The sequence below is a fragment of the Macaca mulatta genome, chromosome 13 (assembly GCF_049350105.2).
Source record: "Macaca mulatta isolate MMU2019108-1 chromosome 13, T2T-MMU8v2.0, whole genome shotgun sequence".
In the NCBI taxonomy this organism is placed as follows: domain Eukaryota; kingdom Metazoa; phylum Chordata; class Mammalia; order Primates; family Cercopithecidae; genus Macaca; species Macaca mulatta.
In genome coordinates, this window is record NC_133418.1 from 12032010 (window position 1) to 12058530 (window position 26521).

The following is a 26521-nucleotide window of genomic DNA, read 5'->3' on the forward strand; positions in this document are numbered from 1 at the left end:
AAATAATCTTAATTTCTCTCTCTCCCCTTATATAATTGATGTTATTTATTTTACTTATATATAAGCATGCAAGACTATATATGATATATACATAAGCATAAGTAATAGAATACAATGTTGCCACTATTATTTTGAGGAAACTATTATCCATTAGGCCAATTAAGAATAATAAAAGTAAAAGACTTTATTTTACATTCCTTCATTCCTGCTCTGATACTTTTCCTTTTTTATATAGATCTGAGTTTTTTACTCAGCTCTATTATTTTCCTTTATTCTTTTTTGTAATTATTTTATTTTTATTTTATTATTATTATTATTATTTTGAGATGGAGTTTCTCTCTCGTTGCCCAGGCTGGAGTGCAATGGTAAGATCTCAGCTTACTGAAACCTCTCTCAGGTGCAGGCAATACTCCTGCCTCAGCCTCCCTAGTAGCTGGGATTAAGGGTATGTGCCACCACATCCAGTAATTTTTAGTAGAGACAGGGTTTCACCATGTTGGTCAGGCTAGTCTCAAACTCCTGACCTCAGGTGATCCACCTGCCTCAACATCCCAAAGTGTTGGGATTTCAGGTGTGAGACACCACTCCTGGCCTATTTTCCTTTATTCTTAAAAATTTCTTTTGATCAGGTGCGGTGGCTCACACCTGTAATCCAAGCACTTTGGGAGGCTGAGGCAGGCAGATCATTAGGTCAGAAGTTCAAGACCAGCCTGACTGACATGGTGAAACCTGTCTCTACTAAAAATACAAAAATCAGCCAGGTGTTGTGGCACGTACCTGTAATCCCAGCTACTCAGGAATCTGAGGCAGGAGAATTGCTTGAACCCGTGAGAGGTTGCAGTGAGCCGAGATCACGCCACTGCACTCCGGCCTGAGCAATAGGGCGGGGCTCTGTCTCAAAAAAAAAAAAGACAAAACGACAACAACAAAAATCTTCTTTTAACATTTAATTCAAGGCAGGACTATTCCTTCAATGTTTATTTGTTTGAGAAAGTATTTCTTTTTTACTTTTGGAACACACTTTCACAAGGTACAGAATTCTACGTTGTTACTTTCTTTTTCTCTCAACACTTTAAATTTCCACTTCACTTTCTTATTGCTTACATGGTTTCTGAGGAGAAATATTATCTTTGCTTCTCTGTAGGTAAGGTATGGTTTTCCTCTAGCTTCTTTCAAGAGGATTAAAAAAAAAAAAACTTTTTGGTTTTCCGTAGACGTAGACCGAAAATAATGTGCCTAAATGTAGGATTCTTTAAAAATCCTGCATTCTGTTCTCTGAACTTCCTTGATTTGTGGCTTGGTATCTGACATTAATTTGGGGAAAGACATTATTGCTTCACACATTTATTCTGCTTTCTCTCTTTCTTCTCCTTCTGGTATTCCCATAACCTGTATGCTACACTTTTTATAGTTGTCCACAGTTCTTGCATATTCTGTTCTGTTTTTCTCAGATTTGTTATATTTCCTCTTTAGCGTTTGAAGTGTCTATTTATGTATCTTCAAATTCAGAAATTCTTTACTCAGTCATGTTTAGTCTACTAATATGTCCACCAAAGGCCGCTTTTATTTCTATCACTGTTTTTGATCATTTGCATTTCTTTCCTGTCCTTCCTTTGCATTTTTGTCTCTCTGCTTACATTGCTCACCCATCTTGCTTGCTGTTTACTTTTTCCATTATACCCCTCAGGATATAATTATAGTTGTTTTAAACTTCCAGTCTGATAATGCCAACAGTCCTGTCATGTCTGGTTCTGATGCTTTCTCTTGTCTTTTCAAATTGTGTGTGTTTTTTATTTTGATATGCCTGGTAAATTTTCTTGATAGCAAGATATGATGGTAACAGAAACTGCTGTGAATAGGCCTTTAGTAATATAGTGGCAACACGTAGGGGCACAGGGAATATTCTATAGTCCTGTGATTGGGTCTCAGTGTTTTTGTAAGCTTATGCCTCTGTACTTTGAACTTCATGAGTGTTCGTCAACTATTTTCTTCCCTCTTAGGTAGAACAGAATGGCTAGAGTGAGCTGGAGTTGAGTATTTCCATTCCCCTACCTGGAAGGCTAGAGGGAGTTGAGGTTGGATATTTTCCTTTATCCAGATCAGCTGGGCTCTGATAATGTACCAGCAGATTAGGTTCTAGTTGAATAGTTTCTCCTGAAGGCAGGCCTTATTTAAAAAAAATAGTGTTCTAGCATATTTTAAAATAGTTCCTTTTCCCCTCCTCCTGGTGGAAGCATGAGGGGATTTTTCTATTACATTTATTGTGGAATCTGGTTGAGCTCCTGGAGGTAAATCTCACAACATTGTACAGACTCCCCTACATCTGGTTCCTCTGGAGTTTTAACTCTCAAACTTGTCTACACTGACCCCCCAGCAATTTGTCAATTACAGTTGTTTACCCCAAAACTGGTTCTCATAGCAGTTCCATTCATGAGTCTCTGCTCAGCTTAGCTGGGACTTTCTGTATTCACTTGTCTATCTCTGCAATCTTTAGGGCAGTGGGTTGCTCTGTGTCTTCCCTTCCCTTAAAAATCTATGAAAAGTTAATCTTTCAGCCTATTTAGCTTTTTATTTCTTGTTAGAATGAAGGGATGACTTCCATGCTCCTTCCATGTGGTCCAGAAATCAGATATCCTTGCATTTTAATTTTTATTTAAAAAATAAGGGTGTAATGGGGAAGAGATTAAAATATAAAATGTAGTCATATAATAAAGAGGTGACTCAATGACTGCTAGGTATAATTTTGTGTGTGCACTTTAGAGTTATACAGAACAGATTTAGAATAAATGTTAAAGGACTTTCTATTGTCTCTTATTCTTAGTGATATCATCCAAGCATTTGTAAAACTGAAAACGTTGTAGAGAAAGTGTAATATGGAGGATGAAGGCCGTATGTCCTGGCTTTTGATACTGTCTTCCTTTTCAGTTCAATTTTCTTTCTTTCACAGAAATTGATTTCAAATAGGTAGTTTTAAAACATCTGTTTGTATTAAAATTTGTTTACGTTAAGCATTAGTCATCTCCATCTAAAATAATTGTTGGAAGAGACTTTATTATTTCACACACCTAGCTAGCATAAATTTAAAGCTACATGAAAACTCCACCTAAGCAGGTATTATTTTGTAACTTGTTATGTCTGTATCCCCAATGCCTAGTCCAAACCTTGACATATAATAAATACTTAATAAATATATATTGAATGAAAAATGAGTGAAGTAATAAGATTTAAATATTACATGAGGAAATTAACAAAATAAAAGTTAGCATTATTATAGGACCCTCATAACTCTAAAAATTTTGTGCTGCTAAGTTTTGGTCTAAAGTATTACAGTATCTTTATGGGCCTCTAAATAATTATTTCTTGGTTAGATACAGAATCCAGTACATAAAACATAGGTTGAAAAGGAAGATTTTGTACAGATGATTTTGGGTATTTATTTTCTTGGTACCAAAAATTACAGATACACTTCTGACATTTGACAAATACTCTCAGAGTGCATAAATTGGAAATTAATCACATGCGGTCATTAGGGCTTGATGTTTGCTCATCTATGTTGAGACTGAAATCAATCAAGCAAACTAGCCGCTGTGCAAAATGTCAGTTGATTCCAGGCTTACAAATAGTAAAGCTAATAACATTACCGTTATTGAGTTCAGATATTATTAAATTAATAAAATATATCCAGGATTTTAAAAAATCAATTTTATTTCAATACTCATTTTTTTTTAACTAAATAAAATTAACTGCAGCCTTTGTTGTTGTTTTGTTTTTCTGTTTTATGGTTCACCTTGATACATTGATATTCTTACTGCTTGATCTATTGCAATAACCTTTTAACAGGTTTCTCTGTCTTGGGCATCTCATCCATTCAATTTATCTTGAACTGCAAATAAATAGCACTGTTCCTGTCTCTTCTGATCAGAAACCTGCAGGGACTCCCCATTACATAAAGAACAAAATCTGGATTCCTCTCCCTCCAAGAAATGATCCCTGCTGCTTCTACCTGCCTCTTAAATAGATTTCAAACACAAGAATTTCTCTCCATCATCACTGCTAACATCTTAGTTCAGCCTACTTCCGCTATTACCTGGATCATCGTACAAGAAACCTCTATAGTCTTTCTCTACTCTTGCCTTTCTCTACCTGCAACATCATATGGATGGCAGGGTGATATTTTAAATTAAACCTGATCACATTCTCACAGAACTGTTGCTTTGCACTCTTTGGTGGTGTGCCCATTTGCTCTTAGATATATTTCCAATCTCTTCTGTGCCAGTCTTGATCACAGGGAGCTATTTCGTAAACTTCCTTGTTGCTGCCAGGTTTCACAGTAGGTCGCTAGAGTGGGAGGGCAGTATCTTACATTTGAGGGCACTTCCTCCATGTCCCCGTTTATCATCAGGAGTGCCAACCATTTTTCTCTCTGTCATACCACCTCCTCCCTATATCCCTTCAGCTTAATAGTAAATAGTGTCTTCCATCTGTACTAAATTTATAAATTGCTTCATTATCCCCTTCTTGGCTTCCTAACTTTTCCATCACCTGTGTAATTAGATCTGAGTATCAAATCCCTTCTGTTTGAAGCATGTTCAGTGGTTTGTTTTTCTGATTGAGTCCTGATTGATACATGGCTCTACCCATTTTACTTCGGGTAAAATTCAGTGGCCTTGTGGCTTTGAGATCCTCTGTGACCTGTTTTCCCTGACATTGGTAGCTTCATCTCTGATGACTTTCCTCTTTACTCACTGGAAATCCACTGTAATAATATCCTATTTTTGATGCCAGGAACATCCTTGCTTCTCCTGAGTCTGGGAACATACTACTTATCTTTTAGTTCTAAACATGAATGAACTTTCTAATAAAAACTTCACTGACTTCCTAAAACTATTAATTGTCCTGTGGTACCTTAGATTGCTATAAAATATTTGATTGTGTTATGATTTGATTAAACTACTATCTCCCCTATTAATCCATGAGCCCCAAAGCAGAGGGAATGTGGATTGGACAAGAGACTAGCAGAGTGGCTGACACAAAGGTAGCTGTCAATAAGTGTTTGTTGAACTCACTTCAAAATCCCCATTTGTTCAGTTAAAAAGAAATTTTGAATGCTAGGTACTATGGAGGCAAAGAATTTGTATTCTGGTAGGGCCGAGAAATAGGAGATAAATGATTGAAGTAAGATGTGTTGAGAGCCGTGGGGGATAAGAACACACAGGAACATCCTAGAGAAGATGCTAGCGTGGACTATGGAGGGGTTGGGTTCATCAGCATGACACAAATAACAGAGGTGAATTTGCAGGTATAAATATTTTTTTTTATTTTTTTATTTTTTTATTATTATTATACTTTAAGTTCTAGGGTACATGTGCATAACGTGCAGGTTTGTTACATATGTATACTTGTGCCATGTTGCTGTGCTGCACCCATCAACTCGTCAGCACCCATCAACTCGTCATTTACATCAGGTATAACTCCCAATGCAATCCCTCCCCGCTCCCCCCTCCCCATGATAGGCCCCGGTGTGTGATGTTCCCCTTCCCGAGTCCACGTGATCTCATTGTTCAGTTCCCACCTATGAGTGAGAACATGCGGTGTTTGGTTTTCTGTTCTTGCGATAGTTTGCTAAGAATGATGGTTTCCAGCTGCATCCATGTCCCTACAAAGGACACAAACTCATCCTTTTTTATGGCCGCATAGTATTCCATGGTGTATATGTGCCACATTTTCTTAATCCAGTCTGTCACTGATGGACGTTTGGGTTGATTCCAAGTCTTTACTATTGTGAATAGTGCCGCAATAAACATACGTGTGCATGTGTCTTTATAGCAGCATGATTTATAAGCCTTTGGGTATATACCCAGTAATGGGATGGCTGGGTCATATGGTACCTCTAGTTCTAGATCCTTGAGGAATGGCCATACTGTTTTCCATAATGGTTGAACTAGTTTACAATCCCACCAACAGTGTAAAAGTGTTCCTATTTCTCCACATCCTCTCCAGCACCTGTTGTTTCCTGACTTTTTAATGATCGCCATTCTAACTGGTGTGAGATGGTATCTCATTGTGGTTTTGATTTGCATTTCTCTGATGGCCAGTGATGATGAGCATTTTTTCATGTGTCTGTTGGCTGTATGAATGTCTTCTTTTGAGAAATGTCTGTTCATATTCTTCGCCCACTTTTTGATGGGGTTGTTTGTTTTTTTCTTGTAAATTTGTTTGAGTTCTTTGTAGGTTCTGGATATTAGCCCTTTGTCAGATGAGTAGATTGCAAAAATTTTCTCCCATTCTGTAGGTTGCCTGTTCACTCTGATGATAGTTTCTTTTGCTGTGCAGAAGCTCTTTAGTTTAATGAGATCCCATTTGTCAATTTTGGCTTTTGCTGCCGTTGCTTTTGGTGTTTTAGACATGAAGTCTTTGCCCATGCCTGTGTCCTGAATGGTACTACCTAGGTTTTCCTCTAGAGTTTTTATGGTATTAGGTCTAACATTTAAGTCTCTAATCCATATAAAGCAGGGAATCTCTGCTGTTAATACACGTGAGGATCCAGCGTTTTAAAAACCAATGCCCTGCCGCCTGACTTCTGAATAAATAGATTAATGAATTCTGGTGTGGGTGCCTGATTTTGCTGCTCTCTTTATTCTGTTCTGCAGCCAGGATTGAAAATTGTTGTTTTATTAAAGTATTTAGTACATGCAAAACCATGGAAATATTAAAGAAAGGCGAGTAAGTGAACTTCGCACAGCACACTTATAGCTGAACCCCTGCAAAGATTACTTGGGGGCAGAGGAGAATAAGGTAAAACAAATAAACAAACAAAAAAACAAGAAATGAGTTGATGGAAGTAGGAAGGAACCTACTGATAAGCTACTTCTTGGAGTTTATATTTTATAATGACGAAAGTGGGAAGTCATTGGAACATTTTAATCAGAAAAGGAGGGACCTGATTAGGTAAGAGTTTGAGAGAGATCACTGCTAACTCGAATGCAAAATAAGTTAATAGGCTAGACTGGAAGCGGTTCCTGGTCCCAAGCGGATGTGTTTTGGAGACATGCCTGTGATGGGGCATCAGTACACAATGCCTGAGAGCTGTTCTGAGTGTATTTATTTGCAAGGAGCTATTTCTGCATGTACCTGTGCTGCTTGAAACATCAATTCTAACCTCTTTGTGATTAAAGGAGTTTAATTCAAAATATACATCTAAAATTAAGCAAAATACAATGTTTTTATAACTGAAAGCATCCCTGTCTCATACATTCTTCCCAGCTTTGGAAGACCAAATTTCTAGACGGTGTCACCTGTACTGTACAGATTGCATGTATGGTATGATGTCATCATGGCCGTTGCACTAGGGTTTTTGAGTGTGCACTTACAGCTCAAAGGACATGTACATTTAGATGGGATTTTAAGCTGCCTTTGACTTTGTGCAATTCATTTAAAAACAGAATGGTCAGCCATGATATTGGAAGATTCAAAGCTGCTCTTCTTTCAGATTCCTCTGGCCCTGTAGAAAAACTGTGCAAGTTTCTGAGGGTGAAAAAGTAAAGGATAACCTCCCCCCGTCTTACAAGCAGAAAAAACAGAAGTGTGCATTTCCATATGTCGCTGTTCCTTAAGGCCCAGAAGACTTATCCTGTCTGCACTCCCTCCCTGCTCCCCCAGTAGCTCTTCAATGTCGTTCGCGAGAGTTCTGCTCTACTCTGGTTGCTGCTATCAGGCTCAGGGGACCACTGGGCCCAGTATTCCATGGGGTTTCCTATGGAGAGGCTCAGCCAGTTCCACCAGCTGTGTTGAATTGAATAGGGCCACCCTGAGTAGTGACTTTTCTTCCACCCCTGTAGGAGACAAATAAGCACATGGCTTATTTGGACTTGTGAGTGGCCCTCTCTCTGTGTGCCCCATGTGGCCAGTTGTTTCGAGTGCCTCTTATTCCAGCTCTACATATCAGTTAAGCTTAGGTTACTCAATTGCTTGCAGGTAGCTGAGTGTGTTGGATGTTTTAGTTGGGACTAATCTCTGGTTCCCATATGGGGACAAGAGTATTATCACACTTCAGCCCACTAAAAGAAAATCATAAGTGGGGGAAGTAAAAGCTTTGCAGGTGTTCTCCTCCCTAATGGACCAAAACACTGCAGCTTGTGTATACTTTTATTTGTAAAGTGTTTTTCTCTGTCTGCATGTTTAGAATAAGAGTAGTGTAAAGCACTGCTGTTTAATTACTAGCAGGGCCAAAGGTTTCGTTTTAATTCAAGATTATTTAAATAAAAACATTATTTATAAGTGAAGTGCTGTTTTCTGTCCAAACATGTAAGAATACTGCTCTAGCTGAGATCCAACACCGTTACAGAAGAATTTAATGTTTTTATGTTAGCTTTTTTAGAGTTAGAATTTCTATTAGACCACTCATTATTTTAATCATGTCCAATTTTAAGATAAAATAAAACACTGGAACACCCTTATGTACCAGTATTTCACTTATACCAATACTGATTATCTTATATGCTAGTAAGATGTCAATATGATCTTTTTTCCATCTAGTGGATAAAACCAAGTGATTGCCATCATAATGATTATCATGATGAAAACATACATTAACACTACTTATATTTACATTTTACTTGTTACTTTTTGAAGTGCACATGTATTCATCATCAATCAGCAAATATTTATGGGGAGCCTACTTTGTTCTGTGTACTTTGCCAAAGTGCAGTGGAGATTGCAGTCAATATGAGAAAAACTAAAGCAAACCACATGAAATACTTACAGAGTGATATTAGACTATGATATTTCATCTATCTATGTAATTATATATCTCACCAGAAACATTGAGGAAGAGTACCAGATAAAATCACCGAAATCGACAAGTTTTATGGAGCTATTTCTTCATCTGGAACATGAAAAAGCCCAAATGAAATCATTTATAGGATTTTTCTTCTTCTGATATAGTGTTCTGTAGCATATAATCTTTATTTCTAATACAAAAAAAGTTTATGCTAGAGTTGGAAATTTAATTCAAACTTAGTAGAAGTGTAAGGACCAGTAAAGCAGAAAGAGTAGATCTGAAAAAAGACAGAGAGATGTGATATGACCATATGACACTGGAGTAAAAGCTAGGAGACATTAAGAAACTTAACATCATCTTCCCAATTAAATGAAGGACAGGCCATATTTTCACAACTTTTTTTTAACCCAATATGTCTCATCTGAGCAACTTCAGGTATTGTTTTAGGTGAGACCCAGCAATTTAATGAATGGATTTAATTCTTCTGTAAATTACTCCAAAATTGGCCTAATGCAATTAATTTAGTTTTACAACACAGATACTTTTGCAATAAGATATATTTATACACACACACACACACACACACACACACATTTGTAAGGAAATTTCTTGAAACATGAAATAGGCAAGCAATTTATACAAAATGGTTTGAATTGGCTCTAGATATCACTTTAAATCTGTCAGCAGATGGATTGGAAAGGAATTAATTACTCTATAATCCAGTCATTTATTCATCAGTCTTTGACTGAGACACAAGAATATATAAAAGAGACCTACTCGACCTACTCTTTCCTTCTACCACTTTGAATTTTCATTGAAAAGACAGAAAAAATAAATATGAACAGAAAAGCAAATAATAATTGCAGACTTGAGAATATGTTAGAAGGAAATAATTAAGGGAAAGCAGTGGATAATGAAGGAGGCTGATTTTAGTTAACTTTGTTAGGAAAAGGAAGCTTTTGAGAAAGAATCTTTTTAGACCGAGGGAAGAGAAGAAATTAGGTAGCATCAGTGAAAGTGTGGGGAAGAATGCTTGAGGAGGCCCAGATGGCATGTGCAAAGGTCCTGAGGCCATAGGGTGCTCATCCCAGCTCAGAAACTAAATAGAGGAAACAAGCCTGGATGCAGCACACAGGTCTTTGCACGTACATATATTCCAGCATCTATCAAAATGTTATATAATTGGCAATTCATGTGTCTGATTTTACATTTTTAAATAATGTTATTAACTCTTTAAAAATTATAATCAATACATATGCACATAGAAACTTTTGAGAAAATAAAAGAAAAAAACACTAGAAAATAATTTAGGGCTTATGGAAAACCCTAATCAATAGGAAATGACTGTGACCATTTAGGTGTAATTTTACATAATCTATGCATATAGATAAATACCTATATATACACATTTCTATAGATGTACATATACAGATATAGACCTATATGCATAATTATTCTGTCGTATAGACAATAAATACTTTGATACCATATATACTGCTATCTCGTTTTTAAAATAGAGTTTTGTAACTTATATTAAAACTTAAAAAGATACCGAGAAAAATATTTACATACATAAGGATCACAATTATGCTGAAATCAAAATAATGCATCACTTTTCATGAAAAGTTTTTTTGTTTTATTGAAGTTGCATATTTTTATGTTAAAATTTTTCTATACCGAAAACACATTAGAAATGCTTTAACATTCAATCAATCATATAGTAGTGGGATTAGTCATCACCACTTATGATTATTCTTTTAGTGACTTGATGAATTCTATTTCATACTGATGTTTTAGGATTTTTATATCTATATCCTAAAGCAAGACTGACATATAGTTCTCTTCTTCTGTTTCTTTCCTTATTTTGTGATAGAATCAGGCTTTATTTATCATTGTAGAATTAGTTGGGGAAACTTTTCTATGCTCATAAACCTTTATGTGATAAAAATTATGTGTCTATTTGATGATAGATCTCTGACTATATTTGTACTTATTCTCTAGCTTTTGGTATGTTCAGCTTATCTATTTTCTTTTGGGTTAATTTTTTTAAGTCTTCTTTTAATGAAAATAATTTATTTTATGTATATTTTAAATCACAAGGATATAAAATTGCACCTAGCACTATAGTGTTTTTTCTTATTTCTTCTTGTTTCCTTCTTCACTGCCTTCACCAGGGTTTATTTCTTTACTAGGTTTCTTGTTTTTTGTCTAACAATGGACAACATATAGATTCCAAAGGTAGGGTGGGAATCTACCCCTGTTAAATGTGTTTAGTTAGCTTATCTTTCAACAAACAGGAGTTGCTCACACCTCAAAGTAATGCAAAATTATGTGGTTGCTAGTCCCTTTGTAAATCCCAGACTCCCTCACTCTGCTGACTCTTTTGTCAGGGAGCTCCACTTCCGTTTTATTTTGGGATTGTGGTGGGAGTGGGATAGGTATGCAGTCTACATCCTGCAATGTAAGTTGATGCTCTCTGGCCCCTTTAATGATGTACCCACCCAGCCACATGTGGTCCATGCTCTGATATTGGGTTTCTTCTTGAGTTCTCTGGAAGAACTATCTAACAACAAAAGGCATTTGAATAGGGTTCATCTCTGAAGGAGTTCATTGACAATTTATTTGTATTCACTTTAGGATTTCCGTAAGTGTTCTAAAATAGCATATCATTTATAAAGTAACTAAAATATTAAAGTTAACACAGAAACATACAGAAATGGCACATTTTAGGACTTGAAAAATGCTTTGAAGACTCAAAACAGCTGCCTTATAAAAATATGCAATGTTGCCTAATATTTTCTAGGGCTAGAAATGCATGACACAAAAAGAGAGTTTAGAAAAGAAGAGAGTATAACTTCTGTAGCATTTGCAGACTTCTAAAACTTTACATAGATGTCTTTACATACATTATGCCATTTCATCCTTATAACAACACTATGTGGCAGGTATTCTTAACAGCACCTAGGAACAGAAAGGTTTAATAACTTGGCCAAGGTCATAGAGCTAGTTAGTGGTAGATCTGGAACATAAACCCAGAGAATCCAATAGAAGATCAATGTGATTTATCAATACGTGGTTTCATTTAGTGACAATTAAAAATTAAAATTGGACAATTGTCATAAATTTCCCTTGGTGATATATAATATTATGTATACTTATATATGTCAAATCTATTTATAATTCTGTGTTGTAAAGTAAAATATATATATCTGTTTCAATCAAATACCAATTTGATAACTCAAATTTTAAAATATTGAAAGTTACTTTATCAGGAATGTGGTAATACAGGTCTGTGAAACTATTTTTGATGTCAAATTACTAATGTATGCTTTAAATAGAAAAGTCAGAAATCTTACATCTCAGAAAAGATTATGGGGTGACTTGGTTAATGTTGTTGTTGTTACTGTTATTGTTTTCCTGTGACATCACTGACTTCAGCTATCAATGGTCTGTAAAGGCCCAACTGTGATTCTATGATTCTCTGATTTTGTCAATATTTGCAGTACTCTGAGAATTTATTTTGTAAACTCAGCATCATTATTCCCAGTGACATTTTATAGTTCCAGAAATCTTACAATAAAAAAAATTTTGACTTACAGTAAATTGGCATTTATCTCCTATTTTATAGCTGTACCTCTCTCTGGCTGACCTCTTGTTAAATAAGCAGGTAAAAGTTTCTAGTCAGCAACTTGAATTTTCCATAAGACAACATTGTTTTCAGGTGATAAATTTTTATTCAAAAATGAGTTTTCTTTAAAAAATTGTGTGTGTGTGTATGTGTTTGCACGTTCATGTATCAGGTATGAATCCAAGGATTACAAATTATTTTCTTATAATTTGACTTAATTGTTGAACCCCTCTCCAGTTCCATCTGACTAGCAGGAAATTTAACCCCATTGATTTTTATGACTCCTAGCAGCAGCAACAAAGTTGAGCCACCAACCCAGGCCTTCCCAAATGTGAACCAAAATGTAGAAAGTACAAAGAAATGTTGGGAAAACTGAGTAGTACATGAAAATACAACCACAAATTCAGAATGAAGACTAGAAACCAACATCTGATTGATTCTAGTTTCAGTCCAATATTGAGAAAATCAATATCCAAGAAGGAAGACCTGGGAAATCTATAAGCTTTCAATGACCATATTTTTGGGATGGTCGCAATTTAGAAAAAGACTGTATGTAGACATTCTTACAAGATTTAATAATTTAGCATGTATTTTTGTCTTTAAAGGGACCCGATGGCTATTATTGGATGATTTAGTATCTCAGGGAAACAAACAATAAAGCATCAAAATTAACTGAAATGACTATTGTCTTGGTATAAATTATGAAACTCCAATATTTCAATGCAACATAAGAAATGTGGTCTTTCTCCATTATTATTATTGCCAAGAAATAACAAAGGACGGAGTTTATCACAAATAAATAACATTTGTAGAAAAGAGAATCAATGCTGTACTGCTATAAACACTGAAGAGTTAAAAATCAAGAGTGATTTTGATTCAACATATTCTAGTAAAAGTGTCTGTGGAGAAACTTGCTTATTCTTTCATAAAGTACAAGGTAAGTAACTGAAAAATCTAAGTAATTAATTTTTTAAAAGAAAGTCAGCAAATATATTCTTTGAGTTGCAAGTTCACAATTTGCCATAAAATCCATAGTGTTTATTTCAACAAGGGAATACTTGTGTGGAGAAATTTTTAAATTATTTTTTCTTTTTTAAAATTGTCTCTGTCATGGAAAAACAAATACCTTTGAAAATTGGGTTTTGAGAAGACTGTTACCCAGAAACTGATACTTTCCCCCTATTTAATGGATCAGTTTGGATTTTACTAGCATTCTTTAAAAATTCTCTTTCATAAAATGGAAAAAGAATTTTTGTTTGAGAAAATGTTGTCCTCATATGAATTCATTCTGAACAAGAACTTTTCAATTAAATGTAGAAAAAAATCTTATTTTCATTATATTTTGTATTTTAAATGCAGTAAGTCACAGAAATTCTGCCTACATTTCATTGCTTTTGGAAAAGAGGCACTTCAAGGAGATTACCTTCTCAGAAACCACTGGTAAATTACTCAAAACAAAGATCCTCATGCCCTGAAGATGATTAGAACCTCGGAGGGTCCTCCTCCGAACACATGACTGCCCCTAGAATCCTGTATTTGATCATTAGGTCAATACAAATTAAAAACAGAGCAATTGGAAATTTTAATTCATTGACAAGTAGCTGCTTAGGACAATTAGGAGCTTTCTTTTCTTGACTTTGCTAAGATGACCACATTTTATGAAGGAAAACATAGCTAAGACAAAGTGCACTGCATCATTATAGTATGCTGGAGCATGTGGGGCTTAGAAAATTATCCAAGAGAAGCAAGTTTGTAGTTCTATAACTGCCCCAAGAGGATATTTTTGCTAGGTTCATGTAAGAGTAATCCATCCATTTGCAAGTAAGCTCATAAAGGTTTAGGGATCACTGGATGAATTTGAGAAGCAGTGCTAAATATTTGCTTCATTCTAAAGAAAATGTGCCCAGGACTAATTAATTAACATGACAATCAGTAAAGTTTCTGGTAGATTTGCCCAACATTCACCACCTCTTCTGCTACACTTTCCTACTTCTGTCTAAAGTAGTCAAGTTCACCAACACTTGGTGGTCCTCGTTCTCATGATGTTCACGATTTCAGAGGAAGAGTGTACTAATGAAGGATGATCAACTGAAGACGTTAGATTTGCTTAATTTGTAGATGGGTATGTCTAGAGCCATTAATTTAATGAGTTGTGTACTCTTCATACTCATACATAAGCCAGGGTTTTAGAAATCTTAAGGGTGTAATGTAAAAGGAAAAATACTGCAGGCGAAATTGAAAAATAAATATAACTGCAGCTGAAAATTGTCATGCTTAATTTTTCTTGAAAGGATTTTGATTAGTGCATCATATTTGTACTAGTAAAATAAACAAAAGCACTTTATTTTTCTACTAATATTGATTTGGTAGACCTTTTAAGTATTCTCAAATATTTTCTTCTTTGATTATTACATTGGTTGAAAGTAGTGGCGTTCATTAATGATAAAACCCACATTATTTTTTAGTTGAAAATGACAATTAAAAAAAAATAATTTGATATACTCTTTGAAAAGATTTTGTGTTATTAAGCACTTGTGAACATTTAAATTTTCTTTTATTCACTTTTTCACAGGTTCTTTATTTCAAAGAAGTCAGAGCTCTTTACAAATAACTAAAATTATTCAAAAAGCTTACATTTCAGAATAACTTTGAACGGTATAAGTGAGAGCAGAATAAATAGCTTTTTGAATAATGATTTGGATGAGACTTTCCTCAGAACTCAAGCTAAATTAGTTATTTTTCAAGTTTGAAAATGTTTAGCTAGCTTTTTGCGCTCTACCTTGCATTATCTGACGGACATAGTCTGCCTTTCCCTGAAACAATAGTGTTGAAATAGACACAGAATCTACATGACAGTGTGTAGGAAAGTGTGGCTTGATGGACAGATTGCTGGATAAATAGGCAATGCATCCAGACATCTACCTCTCATCTCTCACTCTTCACATGGTACTTGATTTTAATAATAAAATTAAATTGTTTGAGCTGTATGGACCCATCTTGAAAATAAAGAAAGAATGTCTGGTAACAGCAGTATGAACAATTAGTAATGATCTGTCTTGCCATTATAAACAGTAGCTCTTGCCTTTCAGATTTGCTTCTCATCATCCATTTTGCTTAGTTACTTTATGAATATAATGAAATAGTTTACCATTCTAACCTAGAAAGTTCGAGGAGGAAAACATTTCTAGCCAAATCAATTGTCTTCCTAGCTCAAGGAGAGTATTTACAAGCAAACAAGTTAAATGTCTTCCATATGGAGGAGAGAGTCCAGCAAACGTTAAAAGAGGTCAGCTGGACTTTGTATCCATCTTAGCAGTTATTGCAGCTCATTCCTCTCACAGAATCTCACAATTCCCACATTCTGGTAATGTGAATGTTGACAACGTAGTTCTGTTGTATTGTTTGCCATCTTTAAAATTCCCGCAAATTAAGAAACCTCTCATTCAAATAATACTATAAACATGCCTTTCTTAGCCAACTAAAATGTTTAAATGATCTAACTTTTGGATTTTTTAGTATAATTGCAAGTTGTAAAATATTTGTATTAGACATAGTCATAAAAATGAAATGGATTTTAAGCATAGACTGATGAATGTTATTTCTCTTCTTAAAAGCTCGAAACTAAAATAATACACTTTTGAGGCTATCATTTTTGTTAACAACTTGTGATTTTAATTTCTATTTTTATCTGTTGATCTTTATACCTGAATTTATGCTTTATTTTATTTTACTTTACTTCATTTTATTTTATTTATTTTATTTTATTTTATTTTTAAGAGGGAATTTCACTCTCTCTCCCAGGCTGGAGCGCAGTGGCACAATCTCATCTCATTATAACCTCTGACTCCCGGGTTCAAGTGATTCTCCTGCCTCAGCCTCCTGAATAGCTTGAATGACAGGCACGTGCCACCATGCCCAACCAATTTTTTATTACTCTCTACCTTAGTAGATGTAAAGATGGGGTTTTGCTGTGCTGGCCAGGCTGGTCTCAAATTCCTGACTTCAGGTGATCCGCCCGCCTCCACCTCCCAAAATCCTGGGATTACAGGTGTGAGCCACCGCACCCAGCCCTGAATTTATGCTTTCAATAATCTACAAACCCTAAACTGCATTTACAACAGAGATTACTAAAATAATACAAAATGACCAAAAGACAAAACTGGACGTAGCACATTTATTTACTGTAATAATTCTCTCACTGTTATAGATAATTAACATTAATGCTATGACAGGATTTTAGTTGAGTTGCTTCTTACAAAAGCTTTCACACTGGGTACTTATGGTTATTGTATTAGGCAGCTCTTGCATTGCGATAAAGAAATTCCTGAGGCTGGGCAATTTACAAAGAAAGAGGTTTAATTGGTTCATGATTCTCCAGGCTGTACAAGAAGCATAGTGGCATCCACTTCTGGGGAGGCCTTAGGAGGCTTACAATCATAGCAGAAGGTGAAGTGGAAATAGGTACATCACATGGCAAAAAAAAAAAAAAAAAAAAGAAGAGAGGGAGAGAGAAAGAGAGAGAGAGAGACAAATGGTGAGGGAAGTGTCACACACTTTTTTTTTTTTTTTTTTTTTTTTTAGACGGAGTCTCGCTGTCGCCCAGGCTGGAGTGCAGTGGCGCGATCTCGGCTCACTGCAACCTCCACCTTCCCAGATTCATGCCATTCTCCTGCCTTAGCCTCCCAAGTAGCTGGGACTACCACCACGCCTGGCTATTTTATTTTATTTTCTTTGTATTTTTAGTAGAGGTGGATTTTCACCGTGTTAGTCAGGATGATCTTGATCTCCTGACCTCGTAATCTACCCGCCTCGGCCTCCCAAAGTGCTGGCATTACAAGTGTGAGCTACCATGCCCGGCTGAAGGTGTCACACACTTTTAAATGCCGGATCGCATAAGAACTCACTATCATGAAGACAGCACCACGCCATGAGGGATCCTCTCCCATGATCCAAACACCTCTCACCAGGTCCCACCTTTGGCATTACAATTTAACATGAGATTGGGTGTGGGCAGATATCCAAACTCTATGTTATTTATATCTCTTGGGAGTGTGTGAATGTCAAAAAACTTCGTAACTATGAAATGATAATCCATAGAGGTTCCTGAAGTGGGATTCACGGACAGGGGGTTCAGTGTGGAGGCGTCCTGACCGGGCTTCCCAAGGTCGCTGCCCTTCCTGATCACTATATTAATTGGACAACCAACCATCTGTGAGATCCACAGAGAGGACTGGACAGCAAAGAAGCATCCTGAAAGAAAGAGGAACAGAACCACAACAACAAAAAAGGGAGGGAGACCCTCTGAAGAACGGTTTTAGAAGACATGATAAGAATTTAACGTTCACATCATTGCAAGGGTCAAATGCCCTGGAAAGATGCATTTAAGTTTGGAAATGTAAGTTTGTGAATGTCCGATTGGAAGGAAAAGATGAATGGGAAGCATCGTCCTATACCCACTAGATAAAGTCTTCAGGTGGGGTCCAGGTGCCTGCATTTGAAATGTCCACTCTCATGAGCAACAAGTTGGAAGACAGTTCCCTGGACGCAGAAGGAGGCTTAGGAGGCTGACTGAGGAATCAGAGAGGCACCTTCTTATCTCAGAAGATCTTCAGGGACACATCATAGTTACTGAATAAAGTTTTAACTCTCTCAACATGATAGTGCCTACATACAATAAACTCTCATGAGTTTACTAGTACAGTTTTTTTGCTTTATTAAAACTAATCAATCATGAGACTTTTGCTGGTACAGAGAAAGTACAAGAGGAAATTTTGGGGATTTGCCTCCTCCCTCATTCTACACTGAGTTAGGCATAAGCATATTCTATCCAATTTTTGTTGTCCCCTTCAAAATGCTCAACGTGTGCTATGACAGGAAAAATACTACGATGTTATGTTGCTTCCCCAAAGACATGACCAAAATGAAAAATATCCTTCTACCTTAATCAAAGCATTAGTGACTTTTGAACTGTCTATTACTGACATTTCCTTTAGCCTTCCAATTCATTGCCCCTTCGCTTGAGGGAAGGTAGGAAAAGGGAGTTAATGAAGATAAAACAAACCCAAGCTAATAAATATGTATACTTTTTAAGCAAGTGGTATGGGTATAAAGTTTGAATGATTAAGAAGGATAAATGGGTTGTGTGCTGTAATCCTAGCACTTTGGGAGGCCCAGGGGGAGATCACCTGAGGTCAGGAGTTTGAGACCAGCCTGGCCAACATGGTGAAACACCATCTCTACTGAAAATACAAAAGTTAGCCGGGTGGTGTAGGGTGGGGGTGGGCACCTGTAATCCCAACTAGTTGGGAAGCCAAGGCAAGAGAATCTCTTGAACCCGAGAGGCACAGGTTACAGTGAGCCGAGATTGTGCCACTGCACTCCAGCCTGGGAGACAGAGCAAAACTCCATGTCAAAAAAAAAAAAAAAAAAAAAAGGAAGGATAAATGATTCTTATATGTGGATCCAACTTATTTTATTATTTCCTATTAAGTTACATAATTCTCAGTTTTTTGGAAGGTATGAAACATCTACAAAATACATGATACCATATTACCACAATGATAATTTATGTATTAATATTTTATATATTAATATTAACATAATATATTATATAACATATTATCTACAAAACCTGAAATAATGTAATTCACACGCAGTGCAATTATACACTGGAAAAATAAAATGTCTACGTTAGAAATCTAGATGTCCTGGCTCTTAGTAAATGTTCATATTTTTTCTACAAAAACCTTTCTCGAAAATTGAAAATTTACTGTTAGTACTTTAGCTCCATAGATGAAGTATAGCTTTGGTCAAGTGAAGAACTGGGTGTTCATTTTAAAGAGGATGGGCAACTGTGTAGAAAGCTCTCCACACTAGTCAAAACTGAGAGTGGAAGTTTAATGGTGCCCATGCTTCCACCAGCATCAGCCATCAGTTTGTGTCTCCTTTGACTGAGACTGTTGGCTTAGTTAGAAAAGTTGCTAACCTTAGAAAGAATTTGAATGACAAAGGTAAATTTGCAGGAAAAACTATTTCTATGGTTACTATATTAAAAAATGTAAAGGTAAGGATTGTTTAGACATGATCTTATCACTTCAATAAGATGACGAATATCTTGTTTTATTTATTTCATGAATCACTTCAGTGGGGATACCAAATAAAGGTGAAACATAGAGCAGAATCATTCTCAAAATAGAATTAGTTAAGAGAGAAACTAACTTAGCAATTTGTGTTTTACAGAATAAAATTACACACAGTTAAAGACTATTGAGCATGTATATGTAGCTGTGGAAAAATGTTTTAAAAAACAATAGTCTTACTATTCCAGCCATGCATTTTAATATTTAAAATATTTTTGCTCTTTTTAAAGAGATGGTTCCTAAACCTACCATTCATTTTGTTTAAAGATATTGTAGTATTCTTTTATCCAACACATATGTTGTGAAGTGTTATGGCGTTATTTTCAGTAGGTATTTATTAAAATAAAAACTATTTAAGACGTGCACAGTTATTACTCTCTCAAAGTTTAACATCTAGTAGACTAGCTAATAATTTAGAAAGTGCCTAAAAGGTAAGGGAGTGATGAATGACTTTGGAATATTTAAGAAAGCGAATTATTTCTTCTGGATAAGGCATTTAAAATACATGGTTTGGGGTGAATTTGAAATATAGGTAAAAGTTTGTCAGTTAAAATAAAGGCAGCAAAACCTACACACTTAATAAAATAAATAAGGTTAGCAAACCCACCAAAATGCAGAAACAGTGTATGAAAAACAGAAATAAAAATTGACTCGTAAGTTTGGAAAAAGCAACAAGGACCATCAAACAAGAAAAAAGGGAAAAGAATCATGTAATTTTTAATACTGCTAGTATTTTCATCATGGATAGATGGTCATTTTGTTCTGATAAAGATATAACTATTATAAAATATAATAATTATGAATCTGTATGTACTATATAATATAGCATCAAAACCATAAAATCAAAGGCACTGTGTTAGTATAGACTCTGAAATTATTATGCCTTTATAGTAGAAGAACGCAGTAAAAAGTGAAACAAAAATTTCTTCATAGTGACTGAATGCACAAGATTCCAATGGTGAAAGGAGGGAGAGGAAGGGACAGAACACACTCTAGAGGAAAGCTTAACATTTTTTAAAAACCCAAAATCACATGAAGAAATACATACCATGATAGAGAATTAACAGAAATGAACAAAAAAAGTAAGCCCAGATAGATCTGTAAAATTATAGTACATGAAAAATGCATTTAATTTGCCGTTCATGAATTTACAGATATTCATATAAAATTTTCAGCATAAAATATAACAGCACAAAAAGTTTTAAAACAAATGATAAAATGCTATACTTAATAACAAATAACAAATGCTAGACAGCAAAGAATTACTAATATCAAATCAAATACATATTAAGATAAAATAGCTATTACAATTGCTGAGGGATATTACATAATTGTATAGAAACTTTTTTTTCAGGTAAATACGACAATAATGTACCCAAGAATATGTGATAAATATTGATAAAATAGCTTCTAAATATATAAAGCTTTAATTGAGGAAATTACAATGTAGTATTTTAAATAAACGAAACCTAATGCAAATTTTTAAACACCTATAATAGAAAGTGATAGAATACATAGAAGAAATGATAAAAACACTGATTTTTAAATATTTAAATATTAAGAAGATTGAGCTAGGTAATATTCACAGATTCTTGAAACCAACAATTAGAGAATAATATATATTCACTTCAAGTGTACATGAAATATTTACCAAAAAAATCTTTATGTGGGACAATAAGAATTTATGTATTACAGTGATTATATCAGGTTCTCTAACCACACAGCAATAAAATTAAAAGCTGTCATCATAAAACCATCTTCAAAAAAAAAAGAAAGAAAGAAAAGAAAAAGGTACAAGGAAGGAGAGGAAAAAAAAGAAAGGAAAAATATATGTGAAAAAGGTTTATTAATAAAACAAAAATTGTAATGGAAACTATTCTATTTAAGACTAAATAACAAGGAAAGCATTGCCTATTAAAATATGTACCATGCAAATAAATTTTTAATTATAGGTAAAATTCAGTATTGAATGCATATATCAGAAAAATAGACCAAAATCAAGTAGCTCAGCATTCAAATTACAAAGCTAGTTAGGAAATAAAATAAATCTAGATATAAGAGGAAAGAAATAATATTGACAAAATATTATAGGGGAAATATAATGAAATGGAGGACAAGGATACAAAAGTAAAATGTTTTTTTAAATATAATAAAATGTGGAAAATGGAAAAACAAGAGTTAGAAAGGTGAAATGGGTTCTTTAAAATACTCATATAATAATATCTCACAGTATTGAGTTTATAAAAGGGAAGAAAATGGACAAACTTCCTTTATGAATTGTAAAGGAGACAAAATAAGGTGGAGATCTTAAAAAAAAATTAAGAGTAAATTCTATACTAGTTTGAAACAAGCTGACCATTCTTGTTATTTATTGATGAGGCTGAAAACTGTCCTGGTTCAACTGTTCCTGCACTATTTCTAGGTCCCCAATTAAACACCATGTTTAATAAGTCTATTAGATCCTTTACACTATCAGCAAAATTGATTCCAGACTGATTAAAGAGCTAGATAAATAAAAGTAAGTTCAACACTTCTAAGAACATTTCAGAAAATTTTCTTTGACTTTGGGACAAAAGTGATTAACTCATAAAAAGCACAACTCTTAAAACAACACCAATAATAATAGTAAATAAAATGATCTACCATGTAAAGCAACATAAATCAGATTTTGAAAAAACCCACAGACTTAGGAAAGATATTTATAACACAACTTTCAAATTGACTCACTACTTGAATAACTTTTACATTTCATAGGAATAAAAATCAACCTAAATATAAAAAAGGCAAAAGAAACGAACAATGTTAAGTGCTCATCTGAATGAATAGTTAATAAACACATAGATAAAAGCTAAACTTCTTTAGTAAGCAGAAACCAAAAAATGCAAATCAAAGCAGCCAAGAGTTTCCACTTCATAATTATCACATTGGCAAAATCATAAAATCTGGCAATAAAACTTTTTGAGAAAAATATGGAAAAATGGAACTTTCATACACTGTTGGTAGGATTAAAAACTACTGGCAACATGATTAAATTGAAAATGAAGATGGCATACAGCTCAACAATTCGCTTTCAAATCCTCCCGAACAAAACTGTCAAAAATGTACAAGAATTGCTATTGCAAAATTACGTGTAATAAAAAACTAGAAAAAATTATTCAAAACACAAGAAAGATGATGTATTATGATTTATTCTTAAGAGGATGTACTGCATGGTGGCTCATGCCTGTAATTCCAACATTTTGGGAAGCTGAGGCAGGAGGATTGCTTAAAGTCAGGAATTTAAGACTAGCTTGGGCAATAAAGCAAGACGTCATCTCTACAAAAAATACAAAATAATAATTAGGGGCTGTGGTGGCACATGCCTGTGGTCCAGCTTCTTGGGAGGCTGAGGTGTGAGGATCTTTTGAGCCCAAGAGTTTGAGACTGTAATGAGCTATAATTGCACCACTGCACTCCAGCCTGGGTGATAGAGTGAGACCCCATCTCTTAAAAAAAAAGAAAAGAAAAGAAAAAAAGAAAGAAAGAAATAGTTCAAAACACTCAAGATTACAAGGTAGATTATGTCTAAATGTAACAGCATGTTAAATCTGGGAGGCATAATATTGACAGAAAAAAGTTGCACGATGAAGAGATCTTTATGATACTAATTATGCAAACATTATAAGTTAATATCATGTTATTTATATTATATGGATAAATAAATAGAGTATAAAACATGCTTGGATTGGTGCATGCCATCTTTAGAATAGGCACCTCCAAGAAAGGGGGGGAATAAATTGGAGAAGGCACTCAAGGAAAACTGTGTCCATAATGACAATGCATCAAATATGGCAAATATATACATTTGTATCATGTGAATGATGAGTATATGTGCACTTAATTATTTTTCTGTAATTTTGTGTATTTGAAATATTTGGTTAAATTATTAGATGAGACTTGAATTTCAACTGACACTAAGAAAACTCAAATCAGCTAAAGCTAATACAAAATCTATTGACTCATGATCTTAAAATGTATAGGTAGCAGGCACAGATAGATTCAAGTGTTCAAATAATATCATGAGTAGTGATTCTCTTTCTCTTATTCTCATTCTCTCCTTTGATCTTTACCCCATGTCTTTTCTGTCTTCCTCTTTTACGTCAATTTCTTCATTACTTTATTCTGGCTAGCCCTCTCTACATGATGGGAAAGGCGGTCTCAAGTACCTTTCCCTTTACATGGCCTCTACATTTTATTATAAAGAGATAAAGCATTATGACCAATCTCCCAAAATGGAACTGAGTGGTCTGACATTGGACAAAGGTTAGGCAAAACTTCCCAAGGACTATGGGAGACTAAGACTGATACTTAGAAAATGTACATGAGTCAGACCTTACTGGTTCTTTATGGCAGGCATCTGTTCTCAGTGGTTGGCAACCTATTCAGAATGGTCAGTAGAGGCGCTACACTGGTTATTAACTACTTTTAATGATATTTCTCGGAATAAAGTACCTTCATTGGCTGGCCTTAGTGAATGCTGGGTGAAACAGCAATCCTGATTAACAATCAAATGCAAAGGAAAAGGAGAACCTCCTAGAAAGAAGTCAGGCAGGTTAATGTCATGCCATTTGTCCATTTTTGCTTGGATTGCCTACTCTTTTGAGGTCTTACTCAAGAAATATTTACCCAGACCGATGTCCTCAAGCATTTCCCCAATGCTTAATACTAGTTCTTTCAGAGTTTCAGGTCTTATATTTAAATCTTTAATACATTTTTATTTGATTCTTTGATATGGTGAGAGGAGTGTAGCTTCATTCTTTTGCATATGGATATCCAGTTTTCCCAGCACCATTTGTTTAAGAGACTGTTCTTTTCCTCATGTACATTTCTGGCACCTTTATCAAAAATCAGTTGACTGTAAATGTTTGGATTTATTTCTGGACACTCTATGGAATTGGAATATGTATCTGTTTTTTATGCTAGTACCATGCTGTTTTGGTTACTATAACCTTGCAATGTCTTTTGAAGTTGGGAAATGTGATTCTTCCAGCTTTGTTCTCTTTGCTCATGATTTCTTTGGCTATTCTGGGTCTTTGGTGGTTCCACATAAATTTTAGGAGGTTTTTTAGTCTATTTCTGTGAAGAAATGTCATTAGTACTTTGAGAAGGATTGTATTAAATCTGTAGATCACTTTGAGTGGTATGGACATTTTAACAATATTGATTCTTCTAATTCATAAACATGGGGTATATTTTCATTGATTTTGTGCATGTCCTCCTCAATTTCTTTTATCTATGTTTTATAGTTTTCATTGTAGCAATCTTTCACCTTTTTGGTTATGTTTATTCTTAGGTATTTTTTTCTGTAGCTATTATAAATCAGATTGCTTTCTTCATTTCTTTTTCAGATGATTCACTATTGGCATACAGAAATATTACTGATTTTTATTTGTTGATTTTGTCTTGCAAATTTACTGAATTTATTAGTTCTAATAGATTTTTGTGGAATATTTAGATTATTCTAAAATTAAGATTACATCATCTGCATAGAAGGATAATCTGACTCCTTCCTTTCCACTATAAATGTCCTTTATTTTTTATTTTATCTATTTATTTATTTATTTGAGACAGAGTCTCACTCTGTCGCTCAGGCCTGGAGTGCAGTGGTGTGATCTTGGCTCACTGCAACCTCTGCCTCCCATGTTCAAGGAAATCTCCTGTCTCAGCCTTCTGAATAGCTGGGATTACAGGCATGCACCACCACACCTGGCTGATTTTTGTATTTTTAGTAGATATGTGGTTTTAGCATGTTAGCCAAGCTGCTCTCGAACTTCTGACCTCATGATCAGCCCATCTCGGCCTCCCAAAGTGCTGGGATTACAGGTGTAAGCCAACACGTCTAGCCAAATGTCCTTTATTTCTTTCTCTTGTCTACTTGCTCTGGCTAGAACTTCCAGTAATTTGTAAATTTAAAGTTGTGAAAGTGTACATTATTGTCATGTTTCAGATCTTAAAGGAAAGACTCTTAGTTTTTCCCATTCAGTATTATACTAGCTATGAGTTTTTCATATATAACCTTTATCGTGTTTAGGTATGTTCCTTCTACACTCAGTTTGTTGAGGGTTTTTAATCGTGGAGGGAGTCTAGCTTAAATTCTATTGAATCCTTTTTTGGTATCTATTAAAATGATTACCTAGATTTTTTTCCTTCATTTCACATCATTATTGATGTGATGTATCATGTTTATTGATGTGCATATGTTTAGCTGTCCTTGTATAGATAAAAATCGTGGATGCTGTCAAGGATATGGAGAAAGGAGAATGCTCATACAATGTTGGTGGGGATGTAAATTAGTACAATCACTATGTAAAACAGTATAGAGCTTTCTCAAAAAGACTAAAAGTAGAACTACGTTGTAACCTAGCAATCCTACTGCTGGATATATATACAAACAATACAAAATCAGTATATCAAAGAGGTATCTGCCCTCCCATGTTTATCACAGGACTATACACAATAGCCAAGATGTGAAATCTACTAAGTATTCACGAAGAGATGAATGGATAAAGAAAATGTTGTACAGATACATAACGGAATATTATTCAGCCATTTAAAGAAATGAAATCCTGTCATTTGCAACAACATGGATGGACTTGGGGGACATTATGTTAACTGAAATAAGCCAGGCAAAGAAAGACAAATATCATATGTTCTCACTCATATGTGGGTGCTAAAAAATATGATCTTATTGAGGTAAGAAGTGGAATAATGGTTAGCAGAGGCAGGGCAGGGTAGTAGTGAGGGAACAAAAAATGGATTGGATAATAGGTACAAAAATACAGTTACTAAAAATAATATGTAGTGTTTGGTAGCACAACAGGGCTACTATAGTTAAAAAATAAACTATTGTATATTTCGAAATAGACAAGTGGACTTGAAATTTTCCAAACACAATGAAATGATAAATATTTGAGGTAATGGATAACCCAGTTACCC